The 6,861-nt window shown below is 38.9% G+C and overlaps 1 protein-coding gene across 1 annotated transcript in view; it reads left to right on the top strand.

Moving 5' to 3' along the window:
• c1ql1l2 (complement component 1, q subcomponent-like 1-like 2) overlaps nt 1–6,861 on the top strand; it is a 21,026-nt gene that overhangs the window by 1,626 nt on the left and 12,539 nt on the right. The gene's annotated exons all lie outside the window — the stretch shown is intronic.

Here is a 6,861-nt window from a genome sequence, read left to right as displayed (position 1 = left end):
GTCATTCCGATCAACCGTCAGATCTCTTATCGCCAAAGTGGCTTTAAAAAGATCCAGGACAAAGTCACACTCCAGGTTTGATTCCATATCTCACACTGATCACACTGAAATCACCGCTGAAAACTGTATTAAGTCAAAGCTGCCTGAAAAAGTAAGTAGACGCGTTAATGCAACCGTGAAACATCGAAGTACAACGTTAAAGTACTTTAAAGACGCAGGACTGGAATGAACACTTATTTCTGTACTACAAAAAATTCACACACACTCTCTCTTCTCTGCTGGTTTCTTGATGTTCTGTTGCTGTAAACAAAGAACCCTTTGCAGAACATGTGATGTGTGTCATCAGGAACCAATCAGGAGTCCCGTGGTTCGGGATTTTTCTGATAGAAATATCAACTTTCTTCTCCTTCTCCTACATCATCATCATTCAAACCTCCTTTGTACCTTCATGTCTGTGCCTTTACTGTGTGACCTTGCTGCCAGAATGACTGGTTTTGTCTGTGACTTTCCAGTATTTACTAGGACTCGTTAGCTCTAGTCCCTTTGAGCACGTTTTTGTTTTATTTTTATGAATATTATTAATTTAAAGTCTTATGTGACATCTTTTCTCATTATCTTTCTTATTACTATAAATATTTTATCTCATGACAACCTTTTCAAAATATATTGAGAATGAATATGAATACATATGTTGAACACAGAAGCTGGACGAGCTCTGTTTCCGTTCATGTCGTCCATGTTTGAAAGGATGCAGCGAGCAATTAGTTTGACTCTCTATGAATTGTATCATTTAGAAGAAACTAATTCGGAGTTCGAGAAATTGTCATATTTACTGACATCCAATTAAAAACAGCAATAAAAAACTAAAACAACCACATATATAAATATATGAAGTTTTTAGTTGAACTTCATTTTCGTTTGCATATATAAATATATATAAATATATGGAGTTTTTAGTTGAACTTCATTTTCGTTTTGTGCGCGGGAATTTTACATTTGACGTCAGCGACTTCCTGCAGGGAGTGCTAATGGATAGCCTAGCATCTATAGAGTGAGAGTGATTGACTGGCCTGCCTGCAGTCCAGATCTGTCTCCTATACTGAAAATGTTTGGCACGTCCTGACGAGAGGACTGAGACAAACACCTACATTAAGCCCGACTCTCAGATGTCGCAAATCAATAAAAAGTATTGCTAATACGAGTGACAGCAGGACGGTCAAATCCAGTGTCATCCCTGACATGAAACTACCTGACACAACAGGTGATGCCTTCATCAATGGACCGTCAGGTTTAATTTCTAGCCGCGTTAACGTTGTCCCACGAGGACCTCTTCGACTACTTTGACATTCAGAAAAACTTTTTTCCCGCAACTTAAGACTCGCCGTTTATCACCAACTGCGCTAGACTGGCGCTCCTGCTGTTCATTGATGAGCTCTGAATTATGACAACTCATCGCTGCAGCGCAGATGACACCAGTCACAAAGACGGGGAGTGAAAATGGCAAGATCATTTCAGGAGGGTGGATTTATAGACGGGGACAATTCAGAAACACCTTGACATTATAATTACAGGGACACATGCAGCAGAATCTATGTCCCTGAACTGGTCGTCAATCTTTGGACTGAAAAAGTCAACCGCACACGTATGCCGGAGACAGATGTTGTTTTAATGTTCTTGTAAAACAGCATCAGTCTTTCTGCAAGTTACCAGGAATGCTATTTATAGTGTTGTTCGCAAACTCCCTGTGCACTGACAGAAAACTTGCAGCAACATAAATCATAGATATTGAAAATGAAGCTTTTGGGGACTGACATTCTGATTTTTTTTTTTTTTGTGCGTGTGTGTGTGTCTCTGTTCTGGTGGAGTGCATTTTTTGTTTGTTTGTTTTGTTGTTTTTTTTAAGGATTATATGTGTAGTGTACCAATATATCTAACATGAAAACAAAGAAAAGAAAAAAATTAGCTAATTGGTTTACCACCTACTTGTGGTTAACCACAAAAGCTAAAAATTAGCCTAGCAAAAGCTAAGCTAAAGCTAAAGAACAGATAGAAGGAAAAACTGTTGTTGAAACTGTAAAATCTTGTGGAAGAAATAAAGCTAAATGTTAAAGAACAAAACAAGAGCAGCCAATCAACCAAACATGATTTAGCCTTTACATTAGCCAATAAAATGTTGAAATGCTAATACAAAGTAGCAGTGTAGTCTATAGGTTCAACTGAAATAGCTAAATGTAAAAATTTGTAACAAAATCAATTAACTTGAGACAGGAAAATAAATGTGTCAAGGGTCAAAAGTAGATAAAAGCCAAACTTCAATAAAGTGACAGAAAGATTGATGGGAAACCCCCTGTAAAAGTGACAAATTGTTGCTTCTTCACTGTTGGCAGATCCTGATGAATTAATGTTAAAAGCCAAGTAGGAAACCACACAAACCATTTCCAAGAGCCACGATTAGCACCAGGGGGCAGACTCTGGACAGGTACGGTTTGAAATAAGTGATGTCCTCCGAGTTAGGAGCCAACGACTTGGAAAAATGTGTAGATAAAAAAAAAAAAAAAAAAGTTGGCGTTGGATGTGCCCTGTAAATCTGCAGCCTTGCTAAAGCAGCTCGAGGTTAATTCCTTTACCCTGTCCGAGTTAAAAAAAACAAACAAAAAAAACGAGAGTTACAGCAATCGCCCTCTGTATATAATGTCTCACTCAGGAGGAATGTTTATGGCTGTGGGCATAAAAGCCTTGATATACAGTATAATAGGCAGAGAAGAACATATGTTCCAATAAAAAGCCTTCTGTTCCTGCTTCATTGTGCTCCCACGAGGAGGGCGTGGAGGTACTTAAGTTAGCGTGCGTCCCCCAGAGAGGAGCGTATAATGTTTATAAAGTGCTAACTGCTCCTCTGTCTCTGCCTTTCTTTTGTCCTCTGCATAAATGTTAAGTCCTCTTTGCTGAGCTGTTTATTAGGCCGCCGGCCCCGCTGCTCCAGTCGCTGCAAATGACCATGAATGGTTATAAATGTTTGGGCCGGCTCCTGCTCCATCATTGATGAAGTGCTGAGGGTCAGGAACCAGCCTCCTGCACTCGCACCTCGGCTCATTAAAGGCTCCAAAAAGCTACAGTGTGAGGTGCAACAGCGGAGGCTACGGGGAATAGCGGACAATAGTAGCGTTTTATCATCTTTTGGCTTCAGTGAAGCCGCTGCATGTTTCCTGGTCCTGCAGTGCTGCTGCTGTTTGAATCTAGCATGCACTCCTCCCACTCCAGGGATTCTTCTTCTTCTTCTTCTTCTTCTTCACGTTGTCTCCAACCCCCATGCCGCACTTTGTTCCTTTCTTCTCTTCTTCTTGGCAGGCAGCAACATGAAGGCGTGCAGCATTGTCCCGAGAACTTTTCACTCTTTTTTTTGTTGTTTTTTTTTCCCTGCTCACCCAAAAAGTCGCCCAACTTTGGAGGAGACAAACAAATTTATTTTCAGCACTTGATGTGAGACTTCTCTCCAAAAAACTTTCTGTTGCTCCTCCTTGTTTGGCCAAAGAGTTCCACAGAACACAATTAGTTTATACAGTTTTGTACCTGTTACGCAGGGCCAACAATATGTATAATGTATATACAGTATATGTATGTATATATATATGTATATATATAATATACTGTATATATATTTAGCTCTGTACTAATTTTATATCTGCTAGCACCATGCATATATAGCAAACTATATACATATATACTGTATGTTTATAAATAAGTTTATATATGTACATATATTAACTTTTATATATATATTTAAGTTTAAAATGACAATGAGACAAATATGAAAAAACAGAAAAATTAAAAATATGTAAAATGAAGTTACCAAATACCAAATTCATATCCAGAAGTAGTCTAGTAATGCCATCAATTAGCCAGAAGTCGAGAGCCGTAGCCTGAAAATAATACCAAATTCATATCCAGAAGTAGTCTAGAAATGCCATCAATTAGCCAGAAGTCGAGAGCCTTAGCCTGAAAATAGCCTAAAGCTAGCCAAACAAATGCACAAACAAGGAGATCCACCAACTTTTGTTGTTGTTCCAGCATTAATTTGAGTCCTGTTATTTTTCAAATCAAAATACTATTGAGAGAATAGTCCCTGTTAAATGTGTATAATATACAGAGTATTTTATATACACAGAAAACCTGTCCCAATGTATACCATTCACCGCAGCAGCGAGGGGGTCGGCCATGTTGGTTATACTCTGTCCTGTACACATTCTAAGACACGGTGGCGTCAATGAAGATTTACCAGAGGCAGCCAAAGATGACGGATGAAAGAGCGAGGACCGGAAAGACGCGCTTATTGTTCTTTTGTGCCGTGAAGTGGATTTAATTGTAAATTTAAAAAGGCTTGAACCACATCCAGGCGGTGTTTGCGCTCCCGCTCCGCGTTTCCTTCTTAATATTGTTATTAATCTGCAAACGCGTTTCGGAGTTAATTAAAAGCAATGACTTGAGCGTCCGTCTCTCCAGAGGACCATAGTGAATAATCACTCTGTCTCCTTCTTTAATAAGCTTCAATGTCCTTCCTGCACATGGCTCTTCCTCGCCAATTACTGCTGCACTTTCCTGCTCACTCACACACTCACACACACACACACACGCATACACACACACACTCCACGTGCACATGCACAGGCATCGCCCTGCTGCCATAACCCATCCCAACTGTGCTCTGCCCTCCATCTCTCCTCTGTCTCCGTGGCAGCGTCTATGGAAGCTCGCTTTCCACAAAGTTTCAACAGGGGAACAAAACTTTTGACTTTTATTTTTTAAAAATAGCAGAAAAAGAAGAGAGGGGAAAAAAAACAGGCAAAGAGAACGTGAATTGCGGTATCGCCGAATCAATTCGCAAACACACAACACCATCAATATTCTTTATTGTTCTCAAGTGATGCATTGCACTGTAACAGAATAGGTCTGGCTGAGCCATCTGTTTATCTCTGATGTTGTTGGGGTTTTTTTTTTTTTTGTTTTTTTTTTTAGTTCACCTCGCTTCAGTATCTACGCTGATTCTTTTTTAACCCTAACTGTTTCTCAGCCAGGCTCAGACCCATTGTGTTTCATCCTTTTTTTTTTCTTTTTTTTTTTTTTTCTTGAACCCTCCTTTTCCTTTCCCCCTTTCCACCCAGGAAGTTGCATCTCCTGGAGCAGGTCTTCGGCTCCACTGCACATCGAGCGGTGTGTTCAGGAGGAAAGAAATGTGTTCACCGTGTGGTGTTAATCCCAGCATTAAACACGAAATCCATGCTGCTGGGATTATGATCTGCTCTGTCTCATTTCATTAAGGCTACCAGGTGTGTCCAAAGTGCAGCTCAGGGGCCAGTTGCAGTACGCACGCATGCTAGTATTAGCTTTTCTTTATTAACTCAGGGCTACTGTCTTGTTTTTTTTAGCTTTAGACCTTAAATCATATTTTATTTTTAATTTAAATTAGCATAAAACTTAACCTTTTTTGGGGCTAACTTTTAGCTATTTTAGCTATCTGCATTTTGTAAAACAAGCAGTTATTTATAAACAACTTAATAATTTATTATATTTTGTGTAATTTTATATAGTATATAATATTAGGTTTCGTATGTTTTTTTTTTTTGTTTTTCCGATTTTATATGGCTAAAGTAAAACTTTTGGTCATTTAGTGATTTAAATATATATATATATATATAATTTTTGTATTGTGTAATTTTTTATTTTCTTGACTTTTAGGCAAACGTAATTTTTTTTCAGTAAGTTTTAGCTGTTTCTTTCTTAAATTATTTCTGTCTTTTTTTTAAGCAACATTTGAAAACCTTCACTAAATCCGTCAATTACAAAGAGATTTTGTGAGTAACACATCTCCATCAACGCCCGTCCGTGACTTATCTCTATGGAGAAACACTCAGAGGTGATTGATTTTAACATTCAGGTAATGTTGGGTGCTGTTCTCCGTCATCGTGCTCTGCCTTCAGCACTGAGGGGCTTCTGTGTGTCTGCCGACAGCAACAGAGAGACTCTGTGTGAAACAGCCAAGCAGGGTATGAGTGAGCGAGTGTGTGTGTGTGTGTGTGTGTGTGTGTGTGTGTGAGGAAAGGAGAGGTTTGCTCAGTCCGTCTACATCTCTGCCCTCAGTATTGATTGACTGAACATGTACATGTACCCACATGTGTGCATGCCTGACAGACCCGCTTCTCTCCATGTGATGTTCACTTCTCCTATAATCAGTCGAGGAGGTTACGGTGGAGGTAGTGGAGGCAGATCTTTGGCCTCGATCTGCCGTGTAATTGGACAATGGATTTGACACTCTGCCGAGTGGAACATTAGAGCCAGACTAATTAGTTGTGAGGGATACCGCGCCGAGATTGGGCCGTGTTGTTAGGAAATACCACCCAGATTGGAAATGTCAAGATGACATCAGGGTGTCATCTGCAAACACAGAGTGGAAAAACTTTTCATACACGCACACGTTCATGAAAAAAGAAATAAATTTACAGATCGAGAGCCAAAAAAACGATCTGACTGGAAATATATTTGAGTATAAGCAACCAGAAATGTGTTGATTCATCTTTTTCAGCAGTTTTTTAGGTTGTCTGGGGGACGATTAAATTAATTTCAATTTACTAAAACATAGTTAATTTAGATCACAAAAGGCTGAAATTAAGCCCTAATATCTATTGAATAAGAGAAATTACAAAAAAAAAAAAAAAAATTACAGTGAAAGTAGAAACATGTGAAGATGCAACATGTACTGTACAACAAAATAGTTTCCACTTTTAAAGTTGCCCAGTTATTATTTTTGGATAGAACAAAAAAGTTTAAATACAATAGAATACTGCGATAAGTCAAGATTTTGTAGGG

The sequence above is a fragment of the Cynoglossus semilaevis genome, chromosome 17 (assembly GCF_000523025.1).
Source record: "Cynoglossus semilaevis isolate Cse_v1.0 chromosome 17, Cse_v1.0, whole genome shotgun sequence".
NCBI classification, from domain to species: domain Eukaryota; kingdom Metazoa; phylum Chordata; class Actinopteri; order Pleuronectiformes; family Cynoglossidae; genus Cynoglossus; species Cynoglossus semilaevis.
This window is presented reverse-complemented; position numbering and strand designations above follow the sequence as displayed.